At 45.2% G+C, this 27,392-nt stretch overlaps 1 long non-coding RNA gene across 1 annotated transcript; it reads right to left on the reverse strand.

Annotated features, from left to right (window-relative positions):
• Positions 1-11,765: 11,765 nt before the first annotated feature.
• Positions 11,766-18,886, reverse strand: LOC138662972 (uncharacterized). Its single transcript, XR_011318101.1, has 3 exons — positions 18,830-18,886; positions 15,255-15,330; positions 11,766-13,126 (listed from the first exon to the last, which is right to left on the reverse strand). It is a non-coding gene; the product is annotated as an uncharacterized lncRNA (long non-coding RNA).
• Positions 18,887-27,392: the final 8,506 nt, after the last annotated feature.

Consider the following 27,392-nt stretch of genomic DNA (forward strand, 5'->3'; position numbering starts at 1 on the left):
ACTCAAGTCCACAACACTTGTTGTAAATATTAAATGCAGCTTAGCAGTCTATAGGGAACTTCAGAGGAAAATGCAATCACACAAAGTCTATGAAGCACAATTATTCTTGAGGATACTTGACACGAATAAGTCCTTGCTTAGTCCAAAACACAGATATGCTTATAAGGCAGTTCAAATAATATCTTAGCTCAACCAGGGAGGCCTGGGTAATAGTTTCAGGTTCTTGCAGAGCAGCAACAGCTTACATGTCCAACAAATGCAGATGGAAGAAAACACAAGCAGCAGATGAAGGAGGATTACTGAAAACTGGTGTATGCAGCAGGAACTCAGAGCAGAGTAGCAGGATCTCCACACAGGTTCACAGGAGCAGGTATATAGCCAGGGTCACCAGAGGTCAGGAGCTGGATGCAAGGCAGAATACTCTAGCACAGACTGAAGGCTGGGGTGGAGTCTTATAGCAGGGAGACAAGTGCACATGAGACCAAAGACGCCATCTTGGAAAAGGGCAGTAATGCACAAAAAGGTAATAAAAAATGTTCAGAGTCCTGACATTACTCCCTCCGTAGAAGCGGCCTCAGGACGATCCTGGACCTGGTTTCTCAAGGAATCTCTGATGAAAATGAGAAATCTTCTTTTGGGCATTGATGTTTTCCACAGGTTCCCAAGAGTCTTCCTCAGGGGAATATCCCTGCCATCTTATCAGATATTGGAGCCGATTGCTGCAAATCCTGGAATCAACAATTTCCTCCACCTCCTGAGATGTTTTACCTGCAGGCTCTTTGGAAGGAAGGGAAAAGTTACAAATACGGTTATATGCAGCAAACTTCTCCTGCCTACGCTCAGTAAAGCGAATGTCTATGCGCACACAATGCTGTATAAATGTCTAGTTCTTGTGGTGACTCAGAGTGAGCTAGGTCATCTTTTATAATACTAGACAGACCCCTTTTAAAGATAGGCAATTGTGCATAACTGTCCCAATTGGTATCTACCGCCAATCTCCTGAATTCAGTGGCATACTCAATAACAGGACGTTTAGCCTGGCGTTAAGACAACAAAGCAGATTCAGCGGTTGCACAGCGATTAGGATCATCAAACATTAATGCCATAGCGGCCAAAAAATCATCCAAGTCATTTAACCGTGGGTCACGCGACTCAATCATCGGATTCGCCCAGGCGAGCGCTCGTGAGGTCAGCAGCATTATTATACACAATACTTTGGATCTATCAGTAGGAAAACGGTCAGCATGCACATCAAAATATAGCTTACATTGATTCACAAAGCCACGAAATTTGTCACGATCACCATTAAATCTGAATGGGGGCAACTTAGGTGGGCTAGCTGGTGGCGGTTGCCCAGAGGGTAAAGTCGCTTGTTCAGCTATTTGTGTGCTTATGTCCTGAAAAGCCCGTCCATACTGGGACTGTATGCCAGCAAGTTTGTTTTTCTGGGCTGCCATGCGGGTGCTTAAGTCCTGCAAAGTTTGTCCAAACACTTGTTGATTGTGTTCAATGCTTCCAAACTTCTTTTGCAGACCTTCTACATCTTTCTGCAGTGATCTAATTATGGAGAACACCTGCTCTAGTCTGCTCTCTGCAGTCATTGTTCCAGCAGTTTCCTTTTAGATAGATATGCTTATAAGGCAGTTCAAATAATATCTTAGCACAACCAGGGAGGCCTGGGTAATAGTCTCAGGTTCTTGCAGAGCAGCAACAGCTTACATGTCCAGCAAATGCAGATGGAAGTAAACACGAGCAGCAAATGAAGGAGGATTACTAAAAACTGGTGTATGCAGCAGGAACTCAGAGCAGAGTAGCAGGATAACTCACAGGTTCACAGGAGCAGGTATATAGCCAGGGTCACCAGAGGTCAGGAGCTGGAGGCAGCATCAATAGTAAAAACTTGGTCACACAGGGTTAATAGCCGCGGTAACGGAGTGAGTTACCAGCGGCATAACGCGGCCGTTACCGCTGGCATTAACCCTGTGTGAGCAGTGACTGCGGGGAGTATGGAGCGGGCGCCGGGCACTGACTGCAGGGGAGTAGGGAGGGACTAATCGGACTCTGGCCGTCGCTGATTGGTCGCAGCAGCCATGACAGGCAGCTGGCGAAACCAATCAGCGACTTGGATTCCATGACAGACAGAGGCCGCGACCAATGAATATCCAGGACAGACAGACGGAAGTACCTCTTAGACAATTATATAGTAGGATGCTTGTGCAGTAAAGTAGCGCGCAACCTCCATCAGGGGGTGCTGATGAGGGAAGAAAGGTTGCATTCACAGTGTAGCACCACAGTGCAGCAGCGCAGGTGCCACTAGGTGGCAAGTGAGTGGTCAGAAGAGCCGGGTCAGTAACGGACAGGGAATGCAGTACCAGAGGAAACAGCAATACACGTTGTCAGATACAAGCCAAAGACAGGCAACACTAAGTGGCAAGTGAGTGGTCAAAAGAGCCGGGTCAGTAATGGACAGGGAATGCAGTACCAGAGGAAACAGCAATACACGTTGTCAGATACAAGCCAAAGAAGTGGAGCCAGTCAGGAGCAGAGATGCCAGAGGCGTGAGACAGTACAACAGGTCAGAGGACAAGCCGGGTCAAATACCAAGAGGTCACAGCACGGGGAGCAACAGTAAGACGAGAGGGGTAGCAGGAGTGGGGAAGGCATGGGAACTCAGGAAACGGACAGAGGACAAATCAGGGTGTAATGGGGTCAACCGCTCAAACCAGGGGCAGGAACTATAAGGGTATGTGTCCACGTTCAGGACTGCATCAGGATTTGGTCAGGATTTTATGCAGGTAAAATCCTGACCAAATCTGCACCTGAGGTCACTGGCAGGTCACCTGCATTGTCCTTGCATTGTTTCAGCAATGTAGGGACATGCTGCATTCTTAAATGATGCGCCACATGTCCGTTTCCGCGGGTATGCCGCATACATCTTTTAATGCATAGTGGAGATGGGATTTGATGAAATCCCCTCCACTATGCTGTAACATCTGGACGCTGCGTGTTTGACGCTGCGGCTCAACGTAGCGTCAAACACGCAGAGTTTCCTGAACGTGGAAACATACCCTAACTGACGCTGCCTGCAGGCAGCAGGGGAACTGAACTAGCCAAACAGATCCCAAAACAAGGCAGAGAAAGTTAACCCCCTCACGACCAGGTCAGGGAGAGAATAGCAAGAAAAAAAAACCCAACCTGAATCATGACATCAGACCTCCCACTCCATTTTAAAATGAGGATAAGAGTCCTATCAAAGATAAAACTTCCTCATTCTTCTGATCGGTGCAGTTTCTAATGGTTGGACGTAAGTGATCACCTATCGTGTGGAGCCCATGGATCAGTGATAACTTGTTTTAAAGGGAACCTGTCACCCCCCTCATGCGTTTGTAACTAAAGGAGCCACCTTGTGCAGCACTAATGCTGCATTCTAACAAGGTGGCTCTTTTAGTTATGCTCCCTGCACATTGAAATAAACGCCCCTCATACCGTGAAATCGTCCGGGGGGGCGGGTCTTTCCCCCCCAATCCAGACGTCTCCCAGCCGTCACTCCGGGCGCCGCCTCCTCTTGCTTCATTAGCGTTCCCGGCGCCTGCGCTGTAAGTATTTTTTTCGGGCATGCGCAGTTGCGCTGCCCTTCGAACTTACAGCGCAGTCGCCGGGGAGGCTAATGAAGCAAGAGGAGGCGGCGCACACAGGCCCGGAGTGATGGCTGTGCTGCGTCTGGATTAGAGGGGAAAGACCCACCCCCGGATAATTTCACGGTATGAGGGGCACATTTTATACGCGTTTATTTCAGTGTGTGCAGGGAGCATAACTAAAAGAGCCACCTTGTCAGAATGCAGCATTACTGCTGCACGAGGTGACTCTTTTAGTTACAAACCCCTGAGGGGGGTGACAGGTTCCCTTTAACCAAAGAACCCCATTAATGTAAACTACAGCAATTATACATCACAGTTATGGGGGCGCACAGTCGATGTGCAGGAGCCGCCTGTGTTTTACAGTCGATGGGCCACTATAATCAGGATAATGACTGACAGATATTTGCATATAGCTGTAGGTTGGGCCCCTAGGGTCCATTCCCACTGTGGGCCCCTGACACCCCAGTCCGACCCGGTGTATATATGTGGCGCCCCAGGGTCCTGGTCGTCACAGATATGTTGCTTCCCCCCACGGGGAGAGTGCTGTTACGTTTGAAGGCAACAAGGGATAACTGCATCCAGGTACCATAAACAAGCAACATATTCACACTCCGGGCCACAAGAGGGAGCTCTAAGCCTATTACTAGGTGACTCCCCTATATATATATTGTGGTTTTGGAGGGAAAGGAGGTCAGACCCTTAGGGAAACCATCCCTCGCAGGTGTGGGTTCCTGTCAGTGGACGGAGGAAAAGGTACACGGAGCTGTGCATGCCCTGAGAGCTGCAGCTCCTAGAAAAAGACATTCAGAAAGCCGAATATATTGCAGCGAGCATGCAGGAAAGCTAAGCACAGGAGAGGATATCAGAGGGATACCAGTCAGGAGCAAGCTGCCTCCGTCTGAGGCACAGAAGACCGGTAGCCAGAACAACGAGGTTGTAAGGACCCCTATGACTTACATCAGAGACAGCCAGGACAGCTAATTGCAAGTTACCTGTCTGACCTTATACCCAGGAGGCACGATGGCACCCTTCAGGGGCTGGGGCATGCTAGAGTCCCTGTAAAACGCCACAAGCCACCAGTCATACGGGTTTGTCCTATCCATCATGGGACAGAGCAAGAAAGATAACATCTGTGAGGACCTTATTCGAGCTTAAGCAGTAAGGGACTACACCACCACAGCACGAAGGAAGGCTTATATTTACCCCTGGACAAGTGGACTCCTAACTTGCCTCCAAACCGGCCGGACTCTGCCTGCCCTGTGATCTGGTGCTCTGCACTGTGGCTGCTGAAACCAACAGTAAACAATGTAAAGAGACTGCAAACCTGTGTCCTCGTTCTTCACTGCACCTTTCACCATTCCATCATCCATTCACCAAGAAGCCCTGGGGATATACTTCACCTGTGAGAAGGTATACCATCTAGCTGCCATAACATCACCCCAGAGGACCCCTTAAAGCAGCGTTGGTGCCCACTGACTGAATACCACAGGTGGTGTCACGAACATAAAGTTTATCCCTTTAAAGACCTTTCCCTTTTACATGGACACCCCAGGGCCACGGACCAGGTCGCCGCCGTGACATCCCCTTTGAGCTGACCGGACCCGGTGCTGAGTACCCCACTGCCCTGTACGGGGAGCTCCAAACTTGGTGTCACAAACAAGATCGACTAAACCCTGTAAATCAGGTCATGTGCGCCTAAAAGACTGTGCCTAACCGTGATTTGTGCTGAAAGACTGTGTGACTAATGAGCTGTGATTTGCCGCCAAAAATTGCCGCCAAAACCGCCACCACTACAGTGCCACGAGAAGTGACGGAGAAGAAGGGCGTGCCATCATGGGAGGAGACTACCAAAGCCCTCACCTGGGAAGAGTATAAGCATCATCTGGTGCTAAAATGGAAATAGGAGAGCGGGAGTGAGGCCCAACGTAAAGCACTTGTCTATAAACCCAAACGATGAAACAAGAGCCCATCGAAACAGGGTGTGGTAGTGGCCTTCCACCCGAAAAGGGGTCGGGGTTTCATTCAGGAGCCGGGGCTACCGACGAAGGTCTCTGTCACCCGACATCCAGATCGAGATCTATGCCGAGGGGATCATGTGACTTACACCCGTCACTGGAATGGAAAAGGCTGTTATGCCATGAACGTTAAGAAATGTGTATCCGCAACAGTGCCACCTAGTGCCAGAGAAATTATCCCCTCTATTACCTTAGCTGCGCTGCCAGTAACCCATCAGCCCAGCACTACTACCACTGTGTGCATAATCACCACCACTGTGGCAACTACACCAGCTATTATGCGCACTCAAGCCACGCAGACTTTGATAGCTGCTCATGATTTGACTATACATGAGGAACAAACCCATGATGTTGATATAGCATCGGATGAAGATTCAGATACAAGCCTCTCTGGGCCAGGAAGTGATCGACGAAGACTGATACCCTGGCTACTGCTTTAATGAAGAAAAGAAAGTAAATTGAAAATAGCTGTACATAGTTAAATTAACTCTTTGTTGCACCTTAAAGTCTGTTGAACCCGACCAGGGTTATTTCTTAAAGGGGTCCCCTGTTTAAAGGGATCCTATGTTTTGCACATGTTGCCTTCTACTAAAGAACTGTGAATCATGAACTGTGCATGATCAAAAACGTTTACTGTAAATAGTTTGCACCTTCTTAACGGTGCTTCCTACTGGTTTTACATCAAAGCTTTTAAAGGGACTATTCCCGTGTCGTCTTATAGTTTATAATTGTCTACAGAGACCTGAAGAAAAACCCGTTGGTGTGGCAGAACTCTGGGTCTGGATACACGCCAAGTAGCCTGCACAAGACCAATGTTGGGGGTTCATAACGTGTCCCTCGCTTCATAGCTGCTGTTACAACGTTATTAACTGACTTGAATGTTTATTGCTATATTTGCACTACCTCAATAGGAAATACTTGAATGTTGTTTACACCCTTAAAGAGAATGTTGACTTGTTACACTTTCTCGGAGTGATAATGTTTGAAGAATTAGATAGGTTTGTATTTTATATAGCCAACAGTATTAAAGAAATTAGATAGAATCGAATGTTATATAACAGTTAGTATATATACAGTGGGGCAAAAAAGTATTTAGTCAGTCAGCAATAGTGCAAGTTCCACTACTTAAAAAGATGAGAGGCGTCTGTAATTTACATCATAGGTAGACCTCAACTATGGGAGACAAACTGAGAAAAAAAAATCCAGAAAATCACATTGTCTGTTTTTTATCATTTTATTTGCATATTATGGTGGAAAATAAGTATTTGGTCAGAAACAAAATTTCATCTCAATACTTTGTAATATATCCTTTGTTGGCAATGACAGAGGTCAAACGTTTTCTGTAAGTCTTCACAAGGTTGCCACACACTGTTGTTGGTATGTTGGCCCATTCCTCCATGCAGATCTCCTCTAGAGCAGTGATGTTTTTGGCTTTTCGCCTGGCAACACGGACTTTCAACTCCCTCCAAAGGTTTTCTATAGGGTTGAGATCTGGAGACTGGCTAGGCCACTCCAGGACCTTGAAATGCTTCTTACGAAGCCACTCCTTCGTTGCCCTGGCGGTGTGCTTTGGATCATTGTCATGTTGAAAGACCCAGCCACGTTTCATCTTCAATGCCCTTGCTGATGGAAGGAGGTTTGCACTCAAAATCTCACGATACATGGCCCCATTCATTCTTTCATGTACCGGGATCAGTCGTCCTGGCCCCTTTGCAGAGAAACAGCCCCAAAGCATGATGTTTCCACCACCATGCTTTACAGTAGGTATGGTGTTTGATGGATGCAACTCAGTATTCTTTTTCCTCCAAACATGACCAGTTGTGTTTCTACCAAACAGTTCCAGTTTGGTTTCATCAGACCATAGGACATTCTCCCAAAACTCCTCTGGATCATCCAAATGCTCTCTAGCAAACTTCAGACGGGCCCGGACATGTACTGGCTTAAGCAGTGGGACACGTCTGGCACTGCAGGATCTGAGTCCATGGTGGCATAGTGTGTTACTTATGGTAGGCCTTGTTACATTGGTCCCAGCTCTCTGCAGTTCATTCACTAGGTTCCCCCGCGTGGTTCTGGGATTTTTGCTCACCGTTCTTGTGATCATTCTGACCCCACGGGGTGGGATTTTGCGTGGAGCCCCAGATCGAGGGAGATTATCAGTGGTCTTGTATGTCTTCCATTTTCTAATTATTGCTCCCACTGTTGATTTCTTCACTCCAAGCCTGGTGCAGGGCTACAATTTTGTTTCTGGTGTCCTTTGACAGCTCTTTGGTCTTCACCATAGTGGAGTTTGGAGTCAGACTGTTTGAGGTTGTGCACAGGTGTCTTTTTATACTGATAACAAGTTTAAACAGGTGCCATTACTACAGGTAATGAGTGGAGGAAAGAGGAGACTCTTAAAGAAGAAGTTACAGGTCTGTGAGAGCCAGAAATCTTGATTGTTTGTTTCTGACCAAATACTTATTTTCCACCATAATATGCAAATAAAATGTTAAAAAAACAGACAATGTGATTTTCTGGATTTTTTTTTCTCAGTTTGTCTCCCATAGTTGAGGTCTACCTATGATGTAAATTACAGACGCCTCTCATCTTTTTAAGTGGTGGAACTTGCACTATTGCTGACTGACTAAATACTTTTTTGCCCCACTGTATTAGTAAGCTAGTGCAGCGCCCCAGAGACCTGGTCGTTGCCGTAACGTCGCTCTGCCACTAAGGGAAGTGATGGTACGTCTGATGGCACTAAAGGAGTTCATCTGACCAGGTATCACCAGCACACATTACACTTCACACTCCGGCCACTAGGGGGAGCAAAAGGTTTTATTTATTAGGCCACTCCTCACACTGGTACAACTAGGGGTTGGATAGGAAGTTAGTCAGAAGCTGACTGGGTTTTGTTCAGGCAACATCCCATGGCAGGGGGTGTTGCAGGGGGAAGATTCAGGGGGGTCCCTGCCAGGCGTGGGAACCTGGCAGATACCTAGCGACAAGAACAGAACAAAAGGAACCGCGCCTGCACTATCTTGCGGCGGTATCCTCAGAAAGGACACGAAGCGAAGGATATTGTGGACAGTGAGAAACGAGATCAAGCACAAAGGAGAGCAAGTAGGAGTCGTGCCCGGAGAACGGCAACATCCTACTGAGACGCGTAGCCGGTGCCCCGAACACCGAGGGAGTAACTGACTTTATGCCTTACTTCAAATACCGCAGGACAGTTAATTATAGGTTGGCTGGGGCAACGCGTGGAGAGGGGCGTCTCTAGGGTCCCGGAAGAGCTCCGAGCCTACCCGTCAAACGGGTGCGTCCTAGCCATAACATACCTGGGGGACGGAGAATAGAAAGAACTAGAAAGAACTGGAATGAACAAGAATAGAAGTTGTGAGGACTATCCCGAATGTTCAGCATGGAAGCACTACAACACACAGGCGCTAGTAGTAGGCAACGATTTCCACCTGTAAAGGGAACTCTGGATGTGCCTTCGGACCGGCCGGTCTCAGACAGCCCTGTTGACAGTGCTCTGGATTGAGGATCCTGAAGTCATCAGTAAAGAGGTAAAGAAACTGCAACCCTGTGTCCTCGTTATTGTCTGCACCTCACATCATCACCACCTACACTACTGGGAAGCCCTGGGGACTCCCTTCACCTGTGGGAAGGTAAACCATCTAGCTGCCATCACATCACCCCAGTGGACCCTAAGCAGCGTCGGTCACCCTGACCGAATACCACAGGTGGCGTCACAAAACCTTGACAGACTCGTATCACCTTTCATTGGGCGCCCCTTAGCAGGGTCACGGACCGGGTCCAGCCACCGTGACATCCCCAGAACTGAGCCAGCAGAGGACCGGTACCGAGTAACCCGCGGCCCTGCGCCTGGGGGCGCTCCACTAATATAGTGAAATAGAATAAAATTTGAATCCAGATAGTGTTGTGTGCAGATAGATAGGAAGATATCTAACAATGCACTTATGAATAACATGATGAAAATACAGTGAACCCGTGGGGGTTGGAATAAAACTTGGTACTTAAAAGAGAATGAAGAAAATGATTGTTTTGCACTTAAGAGATATTATACCCTTGGAGGGTAATCACCTTCATAATAGCCATTTATAGTTGGTTAGTTATTGTACTGTTTTCTGTTTCTGAAAGTAGGCCTACAGTGTACATAGTTTATGCAACGTTTAAATGTCCTTACCTCCCATAAAGGGAAGTGATAGTTCATATTAACTTGTTTTATACGTCTTATAGCATTTTCAAAATTGTATGTCTTTTTGCTAATTAAATATTGTTGTTCTTCTTTTCCCAGTCCGGGAGTACTAGATTTAACGGGAGGGGGGGGTTGGGAGTGTGGCGCCCCAGGGCCCTGGTCGTCACAGTAATGACGCTTCCCCCCACGGGGAGAGTGATGTTACATTTGGAGGCAAGGAGGGATAACTGCATCCAGGTACCACAAACATGCAACATTTTCTCACTCCGGGCCACGAGGGGGAGCTCTAAGCCTATTACTAGGTGACTACCCTATATATATATATATATATATATATATATATATATATATATATATAGTGGTTTTGGAGGGAAAGAAGGTCAGACCCTTAAAGAAACCATCCCTGGCAGGTGTGGGTTCCTGTCAGTGGACGGTGGTAAAGGTACACGGAGCTGTGCATGCCCTGAGAGCTGCAGCTCCCAGAAAGAGACATTCAGAAAGCCGAATATATTGTAGCGAGCGTGCAGGAAAGCTAAGCACAGGAGAGGATATCAGAGGGAGACAAGTCAGGAGCAAGCTGCCTCCTTCTGACCGGTAGCTGGAACACCGAGGTTGTAAGGACCTCTACGACTTACAACAGAGATCGGCAAGACAGCTAATTGCCAGTTACCTGTCCGACCTTATACCCAGGAAGCACGGTGGCACCCCTCAGGGGCTGGGGCATGCTAGAATCCCTGTAAAACGCCTCAAGCCACCAGTCATATGGGTTTGTCCTATCCATCCGGAAGACAGAGAGAAAAAGATAACATCTGTGAGGACCTTATTCGAGCTTAAGCAGTAAGGGACTACACCACCACAGCGCGAAGGAAGGCCGGCGTCACACTACCGTGTTTTACGGACGTAAGAGAGGTGCTGAAAATACGGATTGCATACGGTACAATGCTTCTCTATGCCCCAGCTCCTATCAGCTGTATTTTACTGATCCGTATTATACGGTCTTCTACGGCCGTAGAAAATCGCAGCATGCTGCGTTTGTCACCGTACTGCGCAAAAAATACGCCAATAAAAGTCTATAGGGGCCAGAAATATACGGAATACACGGAATACACACGGACCAGCAGTGTGACTTGCGAGAAATACGCAGCGGTGTTAGAAAGGCCGGCAATTCAGTCCGGTGTACAGTAAAATCACACTGACAGCTTACAATAGAATAGGTAGAATAAATGTGTACACATAGAGTAGGTATATATATATATTAGCAGAGCTCCTGCCTGTAAAATAATTTAACCCCTTCAGATGGATTTACAGCGTGGGACATATCGACGGAAGGTATGAAATATTGTTGGTTTATTACTTTTAATTTGTTACAGGTCTAGGGTCTTCAGGTGGATTGAGAGTGGAATAAAATATTACAACAACCTGTGTGTTTATTTCATTAAAATACTTTGCAATATTGTGTGTGTTTTTTAACCATTTCATGCTATTGGATTAATAATGGATAGGTGTCATAATTGATGCCTCTCCATTATTAATCTGGCTTAATGTCACCTCACAATAGCAAGGTGACATTAACCCTTCATTACCCAATATCCCACTGCTACACGGGAATGGGAAGAGAGTGGCCAAGTGCCAGAATAGGCGCATCTTCCAGATGTGCCTTTTCTGGGGTGGCAGGGGGAGATGTTTTTAGCCGGGCGGGGGGGTGGGGGGGGGAGGGTCAATAACCATGGACCCCCTCCAGGCTATTAATATCTGCCCTCAGTCACTGGCATTAATACTCTGGCGGAGAACATTGCATGGGAGCCCACGCCAATTTTTTCCACCATTTAACCCTTTAATTTAATAGCTAGACAGCCCAAATTTTGCACATACACACTACTAACAGTATTTACAAAGAAAGATTGGAGTTCATGTCCATAAATAATAACAAATTTTTATTGAATTTACAGCAATTATACCCCAAGTACAAAAACATATCACATACACAATCACATAAATATAAGAAACATCAGAAACAAAGAAGAGTGGTGGTAGCAAAAAGATGGAACACAACACACTGCGTGGAGAAACCTACTGCTCCCAAATTTTTTTTTCCTTTAAAGTGCATAGTGCAACTCATACCTGGTCCTAGGATCGAAGCACTGTAATGCTTCCATAAAGGGTCAACTCACGTACTACATAAGGTACGCCGGGCCCTGCGCACAGGCACCGGAGACCGACAGTCAAAGTACGCCGCTAAAAAAGTACGCCCATAATCCTTACCCAGATGACAGCAGTGAGGATGCTCCACGCAGTGGCCCCTACGCGCGTTTCGCGTCAGCTTCTTCAGGGGGCTGCTGCTACGTGTCTCAAGTGTGTATTTAAAGGACTGCTCTAATTATTAAAATCACACCCACATGATTCGGCGCATGTCGCCGCTCGTCCGGGCGGGAATTACATCCCGGGCAGCCTCCAAAATGGCGCTGCGGTCAGTTCCGCCGAAAATGGCATCACTGAACCGCACGCGTCATCAACCGGCGCCGCCCACAATGTCCCGTAATCCAGACGTCAGCAGACATGCGCACCATGGGCTGTAAGCGTCTAAACCACAAGTCATGTCACACAACGGAGAAGGGGGCGGTGTCATTACAGCTCAACAAGAATGAAACGACAGCTACTTAAAAGGGAAGGGGAGATGAATCCACTAAATATACTAACATACTATTAAGTGCCAAATAATAAGATATATAATGTGCCTTGTGGCTTAAGTGGCTACCGCATTTAAAATAGCTAAATATATGTGCAACACATAATTCATGCTGACACTAAATGCTGGATAAATATAAAGGGAGAGAGGGGGGAGGGGAGAGGGGGAAAGGAACAAGGGAGGTGCAACAGACTGAAAAATACACAACATAATTCAATCAAAACTATATTAAATATCAAATCAGTACATCTACTCAAACATATACTCGTATTGTGTTGTAATTACAACTTCCTTATTCTGGCTAAAAAGTCAGTATGTGTAAAAACCACCCAACGTGATCACATCCATAAATATACATATATCAATACATATAATAAGAAAAAAACAAAAGATAAAATGCATGTGTGAAAAGCAGGGATAAATCTGTCTATTTCCATTTTTCCATAGCTGTCGCGAGATAAAAGACATCAGCGGAGCCACACTTCACGCCATCAAGAACGCTGGATCACAGAGGACACACCCCACCGGGACAACGTCATCCCACCAGAACAGAAGAACCAATTCAGTGGTAAGTATAATTAGAGCCACACTATAATGAATAGAGAAAAAAATTAGAAAAACAAACAACACATAACAACACCAAAAACAATAGACGAATTAAAAACCGGAGACATGTTCTACAAAAAGGAACTAAAGCTCAATTGCTCATTGAGGCCCGCCGGAGCAAGTGTGTTTAACACTGTGATCCAGCGGCATTCCCTTTGAGCCAATTTTCGTTTGGCGTCACCACCCCTTATCCCCATATGAATCTTCTCGATTCCCCATACTTTTAAATCTTTGGGGTTACAATTATGGCATTTCCGGAAATGTTTAGGAATAGGTTTTAAATTTTCCACATCTTCCACCTCACTCGCTGCTTTGATATCTCGTACGTGTTCACGTACACGAATTCGCAGCTCCCTAGATGTTAGACCAATGTAAATGAGCTTGCATGTACAGATAGCAAAATAGACGACAAAAGTCGTACTACATGTGATATGGTCCATTATCTTAAATTCACGCTTGCCATCAGATGAGTTAAAGGTGGAAGATCTTACCATATTCCTGCAAGCCAGACAATCACCACATGGAAAGAACCCATTTTTTGGTTTTCCTGCTTTAAATGGGTCATGTGTCCTTGCCACGTAGTGACTATGTACAAGTATGTCTTTGATGTTGTTACTACGGCGTGATGTCATTAAAGGTTGTTCGGATAGACAATTCCTGAGCAGGGGGTCAGTTTTGAGGACGGACCAGTGTTTATTCAAAATAGATCTCATCTCATTCCACCTATGGTTGAAGGTAGATATAAATCTGGGTTGATTATCCCCAGTTTTGCGTTTAGCCTTACTGCTGTCACCCAACAGATCATTTCTACATGATTGTCTTGCTCTCACATATCCCCTCTTGATGGTCCGTTTACTGTACCCACGTTGATGGAAAAGTTCCCCAAGGTCCACAGCCTGCCTCTCAAACACAGAATCAGAGGTACAGATCCTTCGAGCCCGAAGGAACTGTCCTATGGGGATGGCTCTTATCGTGGAGGGTGGATGGGAGGAGGTGGAATGAAGGAGCGAATTTACAGAGGTCTCTTTTCGATACATATCAGTGTATATTTCGCCATTCCCTTGGACTCTTAATGTGATGTCTAAAAATGAAATTTCATTATGATTGTACGTATACGTGAGCTTGATGAGACACGTAGCAGCAGCCCCCTGAAGAAGCTGACGCGAAACGCGCGTAGGGGCCACTGCGTGGAGCATCCTCACTGCTGTCATCTGGGTAAGGATTATGGGCGTACTTTTTTAGCGACGTACTTTGACTGTCGGTCTCCGGTGCCTGTGCGCAGGGCCCGGCGTACCTTATGTAGTACGTGAGTTGACCCTTTATGGAAGCATTACAGTGCTTCGATCCTAGGACCAGGTATGAGTTGCACTATGCACTTTAAAGGAAAAAAAATTTGTGAGCAGTAGGTTTCTCCACGCAGTGTGTTGTGTTCCATCTTTTTGCTACCACCACTCTTCTTTGTTTCTGATGTTTCTTATATTTATGTGATTGTGTATGTGATATGTTTTTGTACTTAGGGTATAATTGCTGTAAATTCAATAAAAATTTGTTATTATTTATGGACATGAACTCCAATCTTTCTTTGTAAATTCAGCTCTTTCGAGTGTCCGATTTATAGTTGTGTTTCTCTCTGAGAGGCTCCCCCACCAGGGCTGCGAGCATGGTAGAGAATTTTCATAAAAAATCTCTTAATTTGGTCTTTTTCTGTTACACTACTAACAGTAGTAGTAGTAGTGTGGAATATGCAAAAAAAAATGGGGATATGAGATAGTTTACTGTATGTAACCATGTCTCATATCATGTCGGGTTTAGGAAGGAGATAGCAAAAGCCGGTAATTGAATTACCGGCTTTTAAGCTATCTCTGCTGGATGAAATATTATTATATAAATATGTGTGTCTCACTGGGGACTTTTCTGCGTATTACGGCCGTAAATTACGGACCATATTTTTATACGCCGAGTGTGAAGCCGGCTGAAGGCTTATAATTCCACCTGGACAAGTGGACTCCTAACTTGCCTCCAAACCGGCCGGACTCTGCCTGCCCTGAGATCTGGTGCTCTGGACTGTGGCTGCTGAAACCAACAGTAAACAAGGTAAAGAGACTGCAAACCTGTGTCCTCGTTCTTCACTGCACCTGTCACCATTCCATCATCCATTCACCGGGAAGCCCTGGGGATATACTTCACCTGTGGAAAGGTATACCATCTAGCTGCCATAACATCACCCCAGCAGACCCCTTAAAACAGCGTCAGTCCCCACTGACCGAATACCACAGGTGGCATCACAAACTCTTTTCCCCTTTAAAAACCTTTCCCCTTTTCATTGGACACCTCTGGGCCACGGATCGGGTCGCCACCGTGACATCCCCCTTTGAGCCGACCGGACCCGGTACCGAGTAACCCACGGCCCACTGGGGGCAATCGACTATGAGAAGATTATACTGTGTGTGGGGGTATAGCGGTTCTGTAGGAACATTATACTGTGTGTGGGGGTATGGCGGTGCTATGAGAAGATTATACTATGTGTGTGGTGGTATGGTGGTACTATGAGAAGATTATACTGTGTGTGGAGGTATGGTGGTACTATGAGAACATTATACTGTGTGTGGGGGTATAGCAGTACTGTAGGAACATTATACTGTGTGGTGGGATGGAGGTACTGTAGGAACATTATACTGTGTGAGGGGGTATGGCGGTACTATGAGAAGATTATACTGTGTGTGGTGGGATGGAGGTACTGAAGGAACATTATAGTATGTGTGGGGGTATGGTGGTAATGTGAGAATATTATACTGTGTGTGGGGGTATGGTGGTACTATGAGAACATTATACTGTGTGGGGGGTATGGAGGTACTGTAGGAACATTATACTGTGTGGTGGGATGGAGGTACTGTAGGAACATTATACTGTGTGAGGGGGTATGGCGGTAATATGAGAAGATTATACTGTGTGTGGTGGGATGGAGGTACTGAAGGAACATTATACTATGTGTGGGGGTATGGTGGTACTGTGAGAATATTATATTTTGTGTGGGGGTATGGCGGTACTATGAGAAGAATATACTGTGTGTGGGGGTATGGTGGTACTATGAGAACATTATACTGTGTGTGGGGGTATAGCAGTACTGTAGGAACATTATACTGTGTGGTGGGATGGAGGTACTGTAGGAACATTATACTGTGTGTGGGGGTATGGCGGTACTATGAGAAGATTATACTGTGTGTGGTGGGATGAGGTACTGTAGGAACATTATACTGTGTGTGGGGGTATGGCCGTACTATGAGAACATTATATTGTGTGTGGTGGGATGGAGGTACTGAAGGAACATTATACCGTGTGTGGGGGTATGGCGGTACTGTAGGAACATTATACTGTGTGTGGGGGTATGGCGGTACTGTAGGAACATTATACTGTGTGGGGGGGAATGGCGGTACTATGAGAAGATTATACTGTGTGTGGCGGTATGGAGGTACTGTAGGAACATTATACTGTGTGGGGGTATGGCAGTACTGTAGGAACATTATACTGTGTGTGGCGGTATGGCGGTACTGTAGGAACATTATACTGTGTGGGGGGGAATGGCGGTACTATGAGAAGATTATACTGTGTGTGGCGGTATGGAGGTACTGTAGGAACATTATACTGTGTGGGGGTATGGCAGTACTGTAGGAACATTATACTGTGTGGGGGTATTGCGGTGCTATGAGAAGATTATACTGTGTGTGGCGGTATGGCGGTACTGTAGGAACATTATACTGTGTGTGGAAGTATGGCGGTACTATGAGAATATTATACTGTGTGTGGTGGGATGGAGGTACTGAAGGAACATTATACTATGTGTGGGGGTATGGTGGTAATGTGAGAAGATTATACTGTGTGTGGGGGTATGGCGGTAATATGAGAAGATTATACTGTGTGTGGTGGGATGGAGGTACTGTAGGAACATTATACTATGTATGGGGGTATGGTGGTACTGTGAGAATATTATACTGTGTGTGGGGGTATGGCGGTACTATGAGAACATTATACTGTGTGTGGGGGTATGGCGGTACTATGAGAAGAATATACTGTGTGCGGTGGGATGGAGGTACTGTAGGAACATTATACTGTGTGTGGGGGTATGGTGGTACTGTAGAAATATTATACTGTGTGTGGGGGTATGGCGGTACTATGAGAAGATTACGCTGTGTGTGGTGGTATGGAGGTACGGTAGGAACATTATACTGTGTGTGGTGGGATGGAGGTACTGTGAGAATATTACACTGTGTGTGGGGGTATGGCGGTACTGTAGGAACATAATACTGTGTGGGGGGGTATGGTGGTACTATGAGAACATTATACTGTGTGTGGGGGTATGGCGGTAATATGAGAACATTATACTGTGTGTGGGGGTATGGCGGTACTGTAGGAACATTATACTGTGTGTGGTGGGATGGCAGTACTGTGAGAAGGTTATACTGTGTGTGGGGGTATGGCGGTACTGTAGGAACATTATACTGTGTGTGGGGGGTATGGCGGTACTGTAGGAACATTATACTGTGTGTGGGGGTATGGCGGTACTGTAGGAACATTATACTGTGTGTGGGGGTATGGCGGTACTATGAGAACATTATACTGTGTGGTGGTATGGCGGTACTATGAGAACATTATACTGTGTGTGGGGGTATAGCGGTACTATGAGAACATTATATTGTGTGGGGGTATGGAGGTAATATGAGAACATTATACTGTGTGTGGGGGTATGGCGGTACTGTAGGAACATTATACTGTGTGTGGGGGTATGGCGGTACTATGAGAACATTATACTGTGTGTGGGATGGCGGTACTATGAGAACATTATACTGTGTGTGGGATGGCGGTACTGTAGGAACATTATACTTTGTGTGGGGGTATGGCGGTACTATGAGAACATTATACTGTGGGGGGGTATGGGGGTAGTATGAGAACATTATACTGTGTGTGGGGTATGGCGGTAGTGTGAAAATACCTTTTTATGAGAGATGCCAGTACTGTGAGAACATTATACTGTGTGGGGGTATGGCGGTACTATGAGAACATTGTACTGTGTGTGGGGGTATGGCGGTAGTGTGAAAATACCTTTTTACGAGAGATGCCAGTACTGTGGAAACATTATACTGTGTGAGCGCCATCATATATATTACATAACGGGTGTAAAAAGGAGAGTCATAAAAAAGACTCCTCAGGGCTGTGCTGCATTTGTACAGACTGCTATCTGCCGTCCAGACGGGACCATGTGACATCAATGGGAAGAGGGAGGGTTTCCGGAGGGAAGAGTCTAGAGGGTGCACCTGGTCAGGAGACCTTGATGACGCAGTTACTGATATTATAAAGGCCGGAGCCCCAAAGGCAGAACAGATTTGGCGCCAAGCAAAGGAAAGGGGTGCGGGGAAGAATCTGAGGTACCAGCTCATGGTAAAGTGCCCGAGGCAGCTGGGTGTGGGGCAGAACCTGCTTACAGGGCATAATGGGGGCATTACACTGTGTGGGGCCAAGAAAGGGGCCCTGTACTAGGAGAACAATCCGCTCCCTCACTTCCTGTCCTCCATAGTTGGCTCGTATGTATCTATTACATGAAACAGAACAACAACGTTATGATTCTTATAAAGAGTCTCAGTGCAGAAGGGGTTAATGTCCCCGCGCTCAGTAATGGGGAATCTCCACATACCTCCACCTGCAGAGCCGCACTCCACATATATGGCTGCTCTGTGCGCACAGGACCTGTGATGAGGTCACAGGGGGAGGAGTCAGGGGTCACGTGATCCGCAGTGAAGACGCTACATGGAGACTTCTCAGTCAGTGACATTTCCGCCATTATTCGCCCTCACTACTGGCACAATTACCTTGCGCCGCCTTTTCTACACAATGTTATGTGTGGAATGTAACGTGTGATTTCTCTGGAGACAAATAGACCCCACACATGAGGGAATTATTACCGGTTACCGGACGTCTAGTATATGGCGGCATATGATTGTGCTATCGCCTCCACACCAGGAGCTAAAATGCCGAAATCTCGCTTATTTACCCCCTTCCAGTGTCCGGCTAAGGGTCATATACGGCCATGCCCCTCTCCAGTCGCTGTGGGGTTTTGTTAATAGGATGGAGGGCGGCGTCCATGCTTGGACTTCAGAGAGAGTAATAAAATCACAGCTCACCTTCCCGATCCTTTACCCCTTACACCTGATCTGTTTAGCCAATTACCTGGAGATAAATGGTTTTACAGACTTACCGTGAGAGGAGCATATAACCTTATACGCATCGCCATGGTGACGGATGGAAGACCGCACACAATACACCTGAGGGGCAGATTGAACATTTGATGCTGCCATTCGGGGTAACCAATGCTTCCAGTCTTTGAAAATGTCATTAATTATATTTTTCTCACTGATTGGTGGATTTGTGGTAATTTTCCTGGATGATATATTGAGTTCCTCACGTACTCTGGAGGAGCATGGTGAGCATGTCAGACAGGTTCTCCAGGTTCTACGTGACAACTATTTATTTGCTAACATGGAGAAATGGCAATTTGTGGTACAGCAGGTCCAGTTCTCAGGACATTTGGCTTCTGCATTGGGGTTTCAGATGGACCCCGTTAAGGTCCAAGCAGTCCTTGATTGCTTCTAACCAAGTAACCTGAGAGCGTTACAGAGATTTCTTGTAGTCGAGATACTGAGGAACAAACAAGCGAAAAATAGGGTCTTATCTGATAACAAGATATGATAATAGAGGAGTATTACACTCACCTGATAGAGCGGCACCTCAGCAACATGTTCAATGCATAAATCAGCTGCTGCAGAACTGTAGAAATGACAGAAAAATGACTGGCACATGGACAGGGAGGTCAGGGACCCATCAGATTAATGAGACCACCTTGACGATGGTTGATGGGCTCACACTATTTGGCCAAATTCTGTGCAAAGCGTCTCACAAATATTTTTCCTAATGTTCAAAAAGCCAGTTTGCTATTCATATTTCATGTATTTCATATTCGACATGCTTTGGCACGATAGAGTACAACCTTTTTTTGTATATTAACTAGTGATCTCTGGACTTATAATCAGCTTCCTATCTGGTTAGCTTTTGCTAAATATAGGTTTGATTGTTGTTGTGTCAGTCATTTTAATAGTCTTATTAAATGTGATGTTTTAGGTTCCCATTTTTTGCTATTTTCTATTATCCACCATCCAACCAACAACCTTTTCACACTGCTCTGGCTTCAATCCTGCTGTCCTGCTGCGGTCCCCCAGTAATTGGGACAGGAAGGTCGAGCCAGCTAATGTGGGTGTTTGTTGTGGCCACTTTCAGCTTCCCACGGCCTCGACCTCTGCATGCAGCATCACTTCCCCATCCCTTGCAACACGCCTTGCCAATTTTACATGGGCTACAATATTTTCCATGTTCACTACAAATGGCTGAATTTGGAGCGAACTTATATGTGATCTGTGTGCGGGAAAACCACAGTATAAAATATCTGCCCTGTAGGTAACAAATTTTTTTTAGCAAACTGGTGTCAATAACTAGAGTAACACACAGCGAAAACAGTTCAATGGAGGCCTCAAATGCCACAATTTGTAGCCACAGATAGATGAGGCGTGAGACAGAGATACCACACTGCAAAATACCAGGCCTGTGTTTTATTTTTATTTTTTTTTCGGCCAGCAAAACTGTGTCAAAAAGTAGGAAATGGCACAACAAAGACAATTCTATGGAGCCCTAAAATGGCACAATCATGAGCGCAGTGATATGTGATCCATGTGCCGTACAAAACTCAGTTAACAATTTCTGCTCTGTTGCTAAATATTTTTTGGGCAGCAAAATGGTGTCAAGAAATTGGATAAAACACTCAAATTTTTTTACAGTGCCACAAAAAATGACAGAATTTTCTGTGCACTCAGATGTGATCGCTGGGGCGGGCAAATCCATGTAAAATAGCTGAATTTTTACGCTGAACTATGAAAAGGATCCGGCTGTAGTCTGCAGTGTCAACAAGCAAATGGAGAAAAAAGGGGATCTAGAATAAAATAATCAGGATTAAGATGCAAAAAAAATTATTCCTGGCCACTGACACCTGGGGCTATGTATATATGTAATAGGCAGCAGCAGACAGTAATGGAATGGACCCTCTTGATGTATGCAGTGATATCTATATACCCACATACAGCGCCTGCAGGCCTTGTACTGATATGTATAGAGCCACATATACTCCCTGCCTACCTAGCACTGCAATCTATATACTCCGGAATTAGTCCTTAGAAGGACTGTTGGATTTGTAGATTCTATGATGGTAGACCCTCACTAACTGAAAACCCCCCACATCAGACCCTATCTCGGCAGAAGCTCTCCCTACACTGTCTGATTCCGGAGCTGAATGTGACGAGCAGGACGGGGCCAGGTCTCTTATAGACCTGATGATGCTGTGCGGCCAGCCAATCACTGTAATGCCACAACCAACATGGCTACGGCATTACAGTGCGTGGCAGACAATCCCTGCATGTTTATTGGCTCTCTAAAGAGCGCCAAACATGGAGCGCGGGGACCCGAACTCCCGCCGAGCAAACCCGGAAATACATTAACCATTGGGTTACGGATTTGTCTTCTGCTTCGGTGGATTCTTTTCCAATAATCCTATTTCTTCAGTCCAATGCTGATCCATCAAGTTCACTAGTGGTGCCCAGCTTTACACCACTATACCTGTGACTTCAGAACCTTCCAGAACACCAGGTCACATCTCATATAGGAAACTACTGACACAACTCAATAACACCATTTATAAATGATTTATTTACTGGCGAGAACTTTCTCATTCACATCACATACAGGTTTATTCATTCTTTTAGGTGACCTCACTTCATTCATAAGCACTTTTTAATATAATTAATGTATGTAAATGTATTTTTTTTTCATAAACCATCATTTATTTTTGTTTGTCAGACTTCCTCCTGAACTTTGACATATCGTACTTTGTTTGGATTTTTTTTTTATTTAAAAAACACTGCATATAAAACGTTCCAAGCTTGACATGTTCATCCGCTATCAGGTTTTTTGTCCTGTGTGATTGTGAAACGCGTTGACTTTGAAAACCTATTTGAATAAACGTTTCTAAAGAAATCTCCATATCTGATAGTCTTCATCAGCAGTGCAGGTACAGACACATTATACCCGGATCAGCTATTCTGCTCGGTCTTTGGCCCCGTGTCCGGCAGCAGCTGATTTATGCATTGAACATGTTGCTGAGGTGCCGCTCTATCAGGTGAGTGTAAGGCTATGTGCACACGTTCAGGATTTCTCGCAGAAAATTCCTGAGAATTCCGGACATTTTCTGCAAGAAATCCGCAAGAAAACCGCATGCGTTTTTGCCGCAATTTTGCAGCGGTTTTGACGCGTTTTTGCCGTGGTTTTGACGCGTTTTTGCCGTGGTGTTTTCCGGATACTTCCCAGTGCATTTTGGGAAGGTGGCAATAGCAAGGTGGCATTAACCCTTCATTACCCCATATCCCACCGCTACACGGGAATGGGAAGAGAGTGGCCAAGTGCCAGAATAGGCGCATCTTCCAGATGTGCCTTTTCTGGGGTGGCTGGGGGCAGATGTTTTTAGCCAGGGGGGGGGGGCAATAACCATGGACCCTCTCCAGGCTATTAATATCTGCCCTCAGTCACTGGCTTTACTACTCTGGCGGAGAAAATTGCGCGGGAGCCCACGCCAATTTTTTCCGCCATTTAACCCTTTAATTTAATAGCTAGAACGGCCAAATTTTGCATATACACCCTACTAACATTAGTAGTGTGGAATATGCAAAAAAAATGGTGATATGAGATGGTTTACTGTATGTAAACCACGTCTCATATCATGTCGGGTTTTAGGAAGGAGATAGCTTTAAAGCCGGTAATTCAATTGGCGGCTTTTGCTATCTCGCGCTGTATGAAGTATGAAATATTAATATATATACATATATGTGTCTACTGGCATATATATATATTGTATATATATATATATATATATATATATATATATATATATATATACATACAGTGTATATATATACAGTGGGGCAAAAAAGTATTTAGTCAGTCAGCAATAGTGCAAGTTCCACCACTTAAAAAGATGAGAGGCGTCTGTAATTTACATCATAGGTAGACCTCAACTATGGGAGACAAACTGAGAAAAAAAAATCCAGAAAATCACATTGTCTGTTTTTTTAACAATTTATTTGCATATTACGGTGGAAAATAAGTATTTGGTCAGAAACAAAATTTAATCTCAATACTTTGTAATATATCCTTTGTTGGCAATGACAGAGGTCAAACGTTTTCTGTAAGTCTTCACAAGGTTGCCACACACTGTTGTTGGTATGTTGGCCCATTCCTCCATGCAGATCTCCTCTAGAGCAGTGATGTTTTTGGCTTTTCGCTTGGCAACACGGACTTTCAACTCCCTCCAAAGGTTTTCTATATGGTTGAGATCTGGAGACTGGCTAGGCCACTCCAGGACCTTGAAATGCTTCTTACGAAGCCACTCCTTCGTTGCCCTGGCGGTGTACTTTGAATCATTGTCATGTTGAAAGACCCAGCCACGTTTCATCTTCAATGCCCTTGCTGATGGAAGGAGGTTTGCACTCAAAATCTCACGATACATGGCCCCATTCATTCTTTCATGTACCCGGATCAGTCGTCCTGGCCCCTTTGCAGAGAAACAGCCCCAAAGCATGGTGTTTCCACCACCATGCTTTACAGTAGGTATGGTGTTTGATGGATGCAACTCAGTATTCTTTTTCCTCCAAACACGACAAGTTGTGTTTCTACCAAACAGTTCCAGTTTGGTTTCATCAGACCATAGGACATTCTCCCAAAACTCCTCTGGATCATCCAAATGCTCTCTAGCAAACTTCAGACGGGCCCGGACATGTACTGGCTTAAGCAGTGGGACACGTCTGGCACTGCAGGATCTGAGTCCATGGTGGTGTAGTGTGTTACTTATGGTAGGCCTTGTTACATTCGTCCCAGCTCTCTGCAGTTCATTCACTAGGTCCCCCCGCGTGGTTCTGGGATTTTTGCTCACCGTTCTTGTGATCATTCTGACCCCACGGGGTAGGATTTTGCGTGGAGCCCCAGATCGAGGGAGATTATCAGTGGTCTTGTATGTCTTCCATTTTCTAATTATTGCTCCCACTGTCGATTTCTTCACTCCAAGCTGGTTGGCTATTGCAGATTCAGTCTTCCCAGCCTGGTGCAGGGCTACAGTTTTGTTTCTGGTGTCATTTGACAGCTCTTTGGTCTTCACCATAGTGGAGTTTGGAGTCAGACTGTTTGAGGGTGTGCACAGGTGTCTTTTTATACTGATAACAAGTTTAAACAGGTGCCATTACTACAGGTAATGAGTGGAGGAAAGAGGAGACTCTTAAAGAAGAAGTTACAGGTCTGTGAGAGCCAGAAATCTTGATTGTTTGTTTCTGACCAAATACTTATTTTCCACCATAATATGCAAATAAAATGTTAAAAAAACAGACAATGTGATTTTCTGGATTTTTTTTTCTCAGTTTGTCTCCCATAGTTGAGGTCTACCTATGATGTAAATTACAGACGCCTCTCATCTTTTTAAGTGGTGGAACTTGCACTATTGCTGACTGACTAAATACTTTTTTGCCCCACTGTATATATATATATATATATATATATATATATATATATATATATATATATATATGTATATATATATATATATATATATATATATATATATATATATATATATATATGTATATATATATATATATATATATATATATATATATATATATATATATATATATATATATTTTTTTTTAACACATGCATCCCTTGTATATCGGTTTTGCAAGCCTGCGAGAAAAACACGCAGTACGGATGCCATACGGATTACATACGGAGGATGCCATGCGCAAAATACGCTGACACACCCTGCCTACGGAGGAGCTACGGACCACTATTTTGGGGACTTCTCAGCGTATTACGGCCGTAATATACGGACTGTATTTTCATACGCTGAGTGTGACGCCGGCCTTAGGTAAAGTATAAAAGAATTGCGCCATTTTCGAATGTTTTGACTTTTTCTCGTTATACCATTTAGCAATCGTGTTAATTCTTTTTTTTATATTGATAGTTCAAGCGATTCTGAACACGGCGATACCAAATATGTGTATATTTGATTTTTTTATTGGTTTATTTTGAATGGGGCGAAAGGGGGTAATTTGAAGTTATATTTTTTTTATTTTTTTCATATTTTAAAACGTTTTTTTTTTACTTTTGACATTGTGAAGACAAACATCATTGTATCTTAATTAACCAGATGACTATTTTTAGCAAACGAAGAATAATAGAATGTTATCTATATGTTGGCTCTCAAATTTAAGTGTTGATTTCTGGTTGGTCAAGAAAACAGACTTTTGTTTGTGTAGGCCTGTAATAATGACTTTTATTGTGGCTTATCCTTGATCACTAGTGATGTTTGCTGATATGTTAATGATGCATTGTGTTATTGAGCCAGTTTTTTTACTTCTAAAGCAGAGAGGGAAAAATTATGCAAATAGTTTAAATCAAGTAATGCTGCTGGATCTCATCTCCATTCTTACCCTTTATGTAAATACTGAATGAGGGACACTTCTTAAGTCTAAAAATAGGTTACATGCCTCTGTATAAAGAGACAGAGAGAAACAGCCAGAGAGATTCTGCCAAGACATCCATACATCTCAAAAGGACCAGAGACAGGACAGCAGCCATTTTACATCATGGCTCCATTACGAGAGACATAGATTTATCATTCTATAGAAAACAACCTAGAGGTTTTCAGCCTCTGTTGGAAGAATCCAGATCTGCTCCATTGACCGTCACTGAACCATGGATACGTTTGGAGAAGCCAGGTTCTGATCCTCAGATCAACTAGAATTGTACCTTGTATGGACTCAATAGACTGTCATCTTCCTACACTTGTTGTTACCTTTTCTCTGTGTGCGTGCCACAGGTGGAGTAACTGACCCTGGAAGATGAAGCCAGGTTGCGATCCACGGATCAGCATGCCTTGTATGGACTGTCATCTTCCTACGCTAGTCGTTGCCTCCTCTGTATGCGTGCCACACGTAGGGTAGCGACTCTGGAAAATCTGGTCACAGCTGCTATTATCCCAGCGAGTCAGCAGAAGGGTGAAACTCTGTAATGTGTCCCATCTTGGTTACTGTGCTGGGACAGTACCATGTGTTATCTGCCTGTTTTGTAGTTCAATAAATCATTGCTGCACTGTTTTACCTTCACCCTGTGTTGTCTGAGTAGCATTTTGCCCATATTAAAAGGATAGCGGGCATGTCGCGGGCGATCCCTGGTCCATGCAGTTTCGGCTAGGCTAGCGGATCGGGGCACCTGCCAACACCCCCTCCCCATGTCTCCACAGGGATGCTTCAATAGATGCCATGGGAGACTAGAAGCTGTCATAACCCAGTTGGCTCTGGCACCTGATAGGCGATGATCTAATCGCCTGTATGTAGCAGACTTGATCACTTGCTATGAGCACCGACCACCGGGCTGCTGGAGACCTCTGTTTGTCATGCCAACCCATCGGTGACCCGCGATCACGTGACGGGGTCACCAATGGGCATGCTTTCCAGCGCCATTGCTGGAAGCGAGCATCAAATGCTGCTGTTAGGGGCATATGAGTGTAGGAGGGTGGTGCTGTTATGAACAGTATGGAACACGCTGTTACTTTAAGAGACTGCACCCCCTTGTCAGGCGTGATGGAATGTTCTGCTGCTCCCCTGCAATAGACTGTATGAAATCACTGGACTCTGCAGATGGCAGGGGTGGAGCCTGAACTGTGTGTGAGCTGAGGCTGCTGTAGAGAGAACTTTGTGCTCATAGCTGCAAGAGAGGATAACTGTGTCCTGATACAGCTGCAAGAGAGGACCCACAGCCTGTAACAGAGTGGACTTGTGAGATTTGACAGACTTTTCCGGGTGCAGCAAGAGTGGCTGTCCTGCGTTAGTTCAAGGAGCCACGAAGATACAGAGAAAGAGATTTACAGTTTCCAGGAGCACCTCCAGGACCCAGAAGCAAAGAGAAGACCACGTTTCACGGAGCTGGCAGAGAGCTGTGCGCACCACTGTACTAGACTGCTAGGGGCCCCCCCGGGACTGGATCTGAGTCCAGAACATCAGTGTGAGTTTGTTCCTGCTTTATGCACATGTCAGGGCCTAGTGTAGATTTCAATA

Source organism: Ranitomeya imitator, chromosome 2 (genome assembly GCF_032444005.1).
Source record: "Ranitomeya imitator isolate aRanImi1 chromosome 2, aRanImi1.pri, whole genome shotgun sequence".
In the NCBI taxonomy this organism is placed as follows: domain Eukaryota; kingdom Metazoa; phylum Chordata; class Amphibia; order Anura; family Dendrobatidae; genus Ranitomeya; species Ranitomeya imitator.